Source organism: Monopterus albus, unplaced genomic scaffold (assembly GCF_001952655.1).
Source record: "Monopterus albus unplaced genomic scaffold, M_albus_1.0 scaffold360.1, whole genome shotgun sequence".
NCBI classification, from domain to species: domain Eukaryota; kingdom Metazoa; phylum Chordata; class Actinopteri; order Synbranchiformes; family Synbranchidae; genus Monopterus; species Monopterus albus.
Window position 1 is genome coordinate 197,575 of NW_018128240.1, and position 7,005 is coordinate 204,579.

The following is a 7,005-nucleotide window of genomic DNA, read 5'->3' on the forward strand; positions in this document are numbered from 1 at the left end:
CAGACCTAAATCCAATAGAAGATTTATGGAGGGAGCTGAAGCGCCGTGTTGCCCAGTGACAGCCCCAAAACCTGAAAGAGCTGGAGAAGACCTGTATGAAGGAGTGGGCCAAAATCCCTGCTGCAGTGTGTGCAAACCTGGTCAAGAACTACAGGAAACGTCTGACCTCTGTAATTGTAAGCAAAGGTTTCAGTACCAAATATTAAGTTCTATTTTTCTATTGTATCAAATACTTATTTCATGCAATAAAATAGAAATTATTAAAAAATCTAACAATGTGATTTTCTGGAATTTTTTTTTGTAGATTCTGTCTCACAGTTGAGGTGTACCTATGACAAAAATTACAGATCTGTCCGTTCTTTGTAAGTGGGAAAACTTGAAAAATCGGTGGTGTATCAAATCCTTATTTGCTCCACTGTAGCTACTGTAGTTCTTTGCTGTTCTGCTTGGCCTGGAGCTGGTGGTCTACTCGCTTGCTGTCCTGCTCTGCCTTTATTTTCTCAGACTTTCCTTTCATTCATCGCAGCCTTGTCTACCACTTCTGTCTGTGTTTTTTGCCTCAAAAGGACGGTGGCACAGGGATGTTTACTGGATAAAAACAGGGAGGTTTAATGAAAAGGCACTCGGTGCAATCCTCCGTCAAGGCAGCTCACTCTAACCTAAAAACAATACTCCCATGATAGTTTGACTCTCAATGATTCTCCAGCCATGAAAGCCTACCCCTAGAAAATCTATGGAGGGAGCTGAAACTCTGTGTTGCCCAGCGACAGCCCCAAACCCTGAAAGATCTGGAGAAGGCCTGTATGGAGGAGTGGGCCAAAATCCCTGCTGCAGTGTGGGCAAACCTGGTCAAGAACTGGTCCAGATCATACTTCAATGTGCAGTAGATTTTAAGTGACAATACATTTAAAATGCTTATAGTGGTTACGCAGAAATATGTATACAGTAGGGGTGTGACCAAATCTCATGCTATGCTATTTCCCCACATTGATATCATCAGTAATTTTGAAAGTTATTCAAGAAAAACATACATTTCCATAATGGCGGTTTTCTTCATAATCTAGCTCAGTAATTTTTGAGGATGAGTTAAACCTGCTGACAGCCTCCTGGATCAGAGTTTCAGCTAGAATTTGTTGTCTCCCAGTAGCCAGTTTTCCACAAGCCCTACAAATGTGAACATTCTGGATCAGCAGATCTGGAATATTCCTTGGATCCAGATCATACTTCACTGTGCAGTGGATGTTACCATGCCATTTTTGTCCAAGCACTGCCAGCACTGTGTGGAGTTAGGAGAAAAAGTGCATCTTGCTACCAAAAATATATAAGAACATGTATTGCGACCGCCAAATTTCCAACAAAAAATGTAAATGAAATGCTATTCCCAATTTTAAGTGGTGGATAAACAGTGTTTACATGCAGATTTATACTCTTGTACATCAGTGGGCATGTACAGAATAAAATACAACATACTGTACATGCACCCTGTTCCTTACAGTCTTCTTGTCACTCCTCTGTCTTCTTATTGAACACCTGTTCTTTATTTATGTCCTCTGTGCCTCAGAGAGGTTCATCAGGGGGTTTTAGATGCTTTTGTGACTTTACGAGGCCTCAGCACTCAACCAGCATCAGCCTTTAGCTGTGATCTCCAGAGACGGAGCAGAGCAGCAGCTTCAGACTGTCTCAGGAGCAGTAACGGAGCTGAGATCTGCTCTGCTGTGTGGAGTGCACCCCGGGTATTTTTTATTTGATAGGCAGAAAATCAAAGCTTGTATAAGGTCTCTATGTGTGTGTGTAGTGCATATTATGGCATCCAGTGTAAGTGCAGAGAAAGTAGAGAGTCTGCAAGTCTGCATTAAATTGGATCGCTATGAAACAGGTGTTTATAGTGTCTGTCTCATACTTTGTCTATTTGTCATTATTTCTTGGGGATGCCTGGAGTTTGCCCAGTGTGTGTTGAATCATAAAGGAGCTGCACATCAACCCTGACATCAGCCACTTCCTGACGCATCAAAAGTTAAAAGAATAAATTAATAATCTGGTTTAAACAGAGTTTTTCAATTATGTCAAGTGATGTTAGGGACATCTGCATAGTGGAACAAAAATTTTCTGTGACAATACATTTAAAATGCTTAAAGTGGTTACGCAGAAATATGTATACAGTAGGGGTGTGACCAAATCCCATGCTATGAGATCTTGCAATATCAAGATGTAACAATGTTTCTCTAAGCCGTCTCATGATAACAGTATGTAAATAAAACAAGAGCGGAGTGTGACAGCAAAGTGACAGGTTAGTCTGGAAAAAAACATGACTCCCTGCTGTGTTTTAACCCACGGGGCCATGCTGGTCGGGGATGAGGGGCTACAGGGAGGGTGTTGCAGGCATGTACAATACGGCCATGTTGTGCTGCATTGAGTGAGTGGCCTTATTCATGTTTTTAGCCTCTGAGTTTTCGTTGTGTCTTGGTTAGCCATGCTGCTAACATAGCCTGGTCTACCTTAGCACTAATTCTACCACCACTGTGTCGGCACTGACAGATAAAAAACACTGTTTAACATTAACAACAGCATAGAAGGATACACACAGCTTCAGTTAGAAGTCAGAAGCTCATGCACAGTTGTAAAGTCTGAAGAGACTCATGAAATCATACATGAAAGAAGCCAGTCAGCCCAGTTTGTGGCAAAACCTTCAGTGCTTATATATTGTTGCTTTATGGCAGAAAGCTCTGATCATCTCTTAACAAATGCTTCAAATTGTCCTGAACAGTGAATTTGACTCCTCCACTGTTGCTTCATTCTTTACTTCTACAGCTCTTCTGTCATTGTGCACTTCACTTTCTCATCTTCCTCCTCTGTTTGAAATCTTTCTCTATCTCCTACAAAAACAAGTGTTATTAGCCCTGCTGCTCCCACATGCCATGAATCTGCTGTAATTGAAACCTTATAGACAAAAGACAGAGAGAGAAAGACAAGGTGCAATTAACACCTCAGCAGCAGCCTGACTCCCAGGAGTGCCATGTGGTCCCAGGACCTAATTTGACCTAGAGACTTTGAGAACTCAAAAGTTCTCAGTCGATTTATTGCAGATGAACCGCCTCACTGAAGAATGGTTTCCAGATATTATGCATGCGCTGTGTACCTGCAGCTGCCAATCACTGGGGTTATTACAATGCTAGTGCAATCCTAACTCACTGCCAGAAGAATGCCAGGATTTATTATTGATTTTCCCTTTCCTCTGCAGTTGCTCTTTTTCTTCTTATTTAGAAAAGAAGATCTTGTCACTGCTAACTCCCACTGTTTGCCTGAAGAGAGAGCAGACAGCTACATTTCTTAAAAATAAACTGAAGTGACTTTATTGGACAAGACTGTATGCGGCCATCAGGATCTGGGGATGAACCCTTTACATTTTAGATACACTACACCTTTTCCTCAGGTGTCACCATCAGGTCAGAGTGTCAACTGTGTACATAAAACATTAAGAAGGTCAAAAGTTAGAGGGCAAGAATTAGTTAGAGCTGCTTTAAATTCTTGTTACTGTGGCTGTTAATTCTGTTACTCACAGAATTAACATCTATATGTCTAGAAAGATGCAAATATTTAATAAAAAAGTGAAGTAAACTCGAATCATCTGTCTCAAGTGTAAGTCATGTCTCAAGTCATGAATACCAAGTCAAAGTCAAGTCCTTTGCCAGTGTTAGTTAATCAAGTCTCAAGTCCTCAAATTTGTGACTCGAGTCAAACCATGAGAGTCGTCCACCTCTGCCTACTGCACTGTTTTTACATGCTGCTCTACAGTGAACAGCTAAACACATGCTGCCCTGGACGTGTCAAAATACACAACACTAACTAATCAAACTAACTAGGTTCATGCCCAATGTCATAATAAAATGCAGAATATTCCTAACTTGGTTTAGAATTCATTCATAGAAGGGTTCAAATCCCTGACCTACTAAAGTGGCTCCCTCTGAACTAAGTGTATAATACGTACTCGAAAAATAAATAGGATTATGTGATTGCAGGACTGTAAACTCAGCTAAACCTCTCTCCTCCTTTAGTCAACCCTTCTCTGTAGCAGGTTACATATGAAGCCCGAGGGTCCCCAGTGGAAGACATGGCACTCCTTCAGTCAGACACACAGCAAGCAGATCAGCTCGGCGCTGCACGAATGGGGAGCATCCTTCATCCTCCACCTCATCATCATCCTCTGCTTCTGGACATGCTTGTCAGAAACTGAGGGTGGGGTCTCTGGGTCTCATTGCACTGAACATGAAATGTGCAGCTGCTGCTTAGTGTTTGCTGTGTGTGTCGGCATTACAGAGAACAGAGTTGTGCAGTGAGTACAGAGCATCCTCTAGGTGTCAGCACCAGCAGGGTTATTATTCTGGGTTTAGTTTCACTTTAAATCACTAAATTCTTTACGTTTGGATGTGGGTAAGAAATAGTTACTGTACCCTCCTGGTGCGCTGTGCAACTAGGTCACTGAGCTCAAGACCCTCAGAGTTCTTTCAGTGAAGAGGTACCGAGAGCTATCCATTGCTTCTTCTTTAAAAAAAGCATGTGGTATTTTGTGGTTTTTGTTGCATATATTTGCTACATGTTATATGATTAATATACAGTTTTATTAAAGTGTCAACATCCATGCCCAGACTCCAGACATGACAATGCCAAACTCAGATTCGGTGTGTCAGTGCTCTACAAGACAAGTCATGATGTCACTCAGAATAAGGTACGACAGCTGAATAAATGAATGACCCTTCAGGGAGTCATTCACCTTGTACTTCTTTTTGAATAACTGAGCTCATTCACAGCTGCTACTGGCTCTTGGAGGACAAATCGATTTGTCCAGGGCTTCCTGTCTCAGAGGTAAGCGTTCTCCTGAGTCAGAGAGAGCAGTCACAGTGTGGCCCTGCTGACTTTTGTTTCCCAGCGGCAGCGTCCGCCACCGCAATCTAACAAGCCGACTGGGACAAGCCTGGATGTGGGTAGGGAGCAGTTACCCTCCTGGTGCCTTACGCAACTAAGTCACTTTAGCGAATACGCTCTTGATTTGCTCATTTTTAATCTTATATGCATGTTAATGGTGACTGAGTCATTGGTTCATTAAGAAGACACCAAAAGCTTCAGGTTTTTTTCTGACTGACTAGTTACCTCTCCCACATCAGCTCCACTCAGGCTTCCTCCTGTTAAAAAAAAAAAACAGACAGGATTTTTTGGCCACAGTAACTTTGAGTTAAACTCTCTCAGACACCTGTGGATGACTGTACAGATGCACTGTCCATGCTGTCTCTCATCTGTGCTTGTGACATCAGGGTCTGCAGGAGAGACATCCAGCTATTAAGGAAAATTGCACTCAAAAGCCAACAACATACAAAAAGCAAATGACAAGTTGCCACAGTGGCTAATTAGAACTAATTGTAGCCAGAGTGGTGACCTGCTTTTTGTCTCTCAATAAGGGGTATACTACTGTGTCCCTATAATTTGATTAATATAAATATACTGTCGAGCTACACGATTCAGTTTCGGTTCATTACACTCTGCACTGAGGGAGCAGACCACATCAAAATGTCATTTCATGTTGCTTCCGGCTGAATTATTTTAGCTTGGAGGCAATAACTTAGTGTTATACGGTTATTGTTGTCCTTACTGTCTCTGTGTTGCTGCTATTTCACAGCTGCTGGTTTTACAGTAACAGTTACACAACTTATTACCAGTAATTCATCACAACCTAACAGCGTGTATTTCACAAATAAATGAGAGATTGTTTTTGCTATGCTGAGGTCTGAAAGTGCTGATCAAGGCAGCCAGACTTTTCACTAAATTAAGCAGAGAAAGAAAAAAAGCAACTTGTCAGCGTCCACAGCAGGAGCCTTTTATTGATTTCATGGCTCATGTTTCAGCCTCATTACTCATGGAGCTACAGTAAAACTTCAGAGGAGATGCTGCAGCCCACATGAAATTGCCAAAATCACCAGAGGAAAACACCAAATCCCAAACCTAATTCAGCTCCAATCAGTTTCAATTACAAAGGTTTTCCATTAGGTGATATAGCTGCTGTGAATGCCACTAATAGCAGGATAGCTGCCCACTCACAATATGCTATCAAGCCATTTTTTACACAGAGCAGTGGGGTGAGAGACAAGACAGAGATAAGATGCCAACACCAACTGTCAAGGAGCGCTGCCAAATTAAATGTTGAACCCACCGCCACACGAGCACAGCTTCCCGCGCTTCCTCTGGCAGATTTACATCCTCACACTGTAGCGTTGGCTCAGTTCATTGTTGGTGGTTTCTGGGGGAAGGTGGTGAAGGTAGAAACAGACAGGAGGAACTATTTTAGCCAAATCTGGCTGTTGTCCAGTAAAGAAAGCTACATTTACTGTATTGTTGATGGATATAAAAATGTAAATCGCTACCCACATCTCTTGGGCATACCGTAGGTGGTGTTCTCATCACTTATCAGAGTTTTGTATGTGGGATTAAAATGAGACAATCTACCAAAAAACAGCAACAAAACTAGTATAAAGTGTAGGTAGGGATGGACACAGCTGCACAGTAGGTCGACCTTAATTCACCCTATACACTGACATCGACAGTTAGTTGCCAGTTTGATAACACAAATGTTATTTTTAAAACAAACTTTTACTTGTTTTTGCCTTAATATTCATGTACGTAACAGTGAAATGACTCAGTCCTTGAGACAAGATAACCTGCGTCCTCATTATGAGTCACTCATGACTCAGTCCACTTCAAGTTGAGTCAAAATCTTGAGTAATCGTGGTACAGAAAAGGATATGGTACAAAGATAAACATTTTTGAAAGAATTTGTTCCAACTCCTGAGGCTTATTTTTCCCATTATGACCCCAGGGACACAATCTAAGTTGTTCCCCATCCAACAGGATCCACAGGACTTTTTATTTTTTTAATAACAGCACACCATGAACCAAGTTGTCATGTTATGTCCTGTGCCTCTTAAGACACCTTCTCTCAGCAGCTGTGTGTGTGAAAAC

At 41.7% G+C, this 7,005-nt stretch overlaps 1 protein-coding gene across 4 annotated transcripts in view; it reads right to left on the reverse strand.

Moving 5' to 3' along the window:
• Positions 1-7,005, reverse strand: part of sap30l (sap30-like) — a 79,156-nt gene that overhangs the window by 56,556 nt on the left and 15,595 nt on the right. Inside the window, exons 2-3 of one of the 4 annotated variants that reach the window (XM_020625581.1) lie at positions 6,200-6,286; positions 5,146-5,177 (exon numbers count right to left, since the gene is read on the reverse strand). The exons of 1 other annotated variant lie outside the window; for it this stretch is intronic. The gene's annotated coding sequence lies outside the window, so the exon portion shown is untranslated. Of the gene's footprint in view, positions 1-5,145; positions 5,178-5,245; positions 5,261-6,199; positions 6,287-7,005 lie in introns of those variants that run through there. 2 more of the 4 variants (XM_020625579.1, XM_020625582.1) reach the window with 2 other exon arrangements.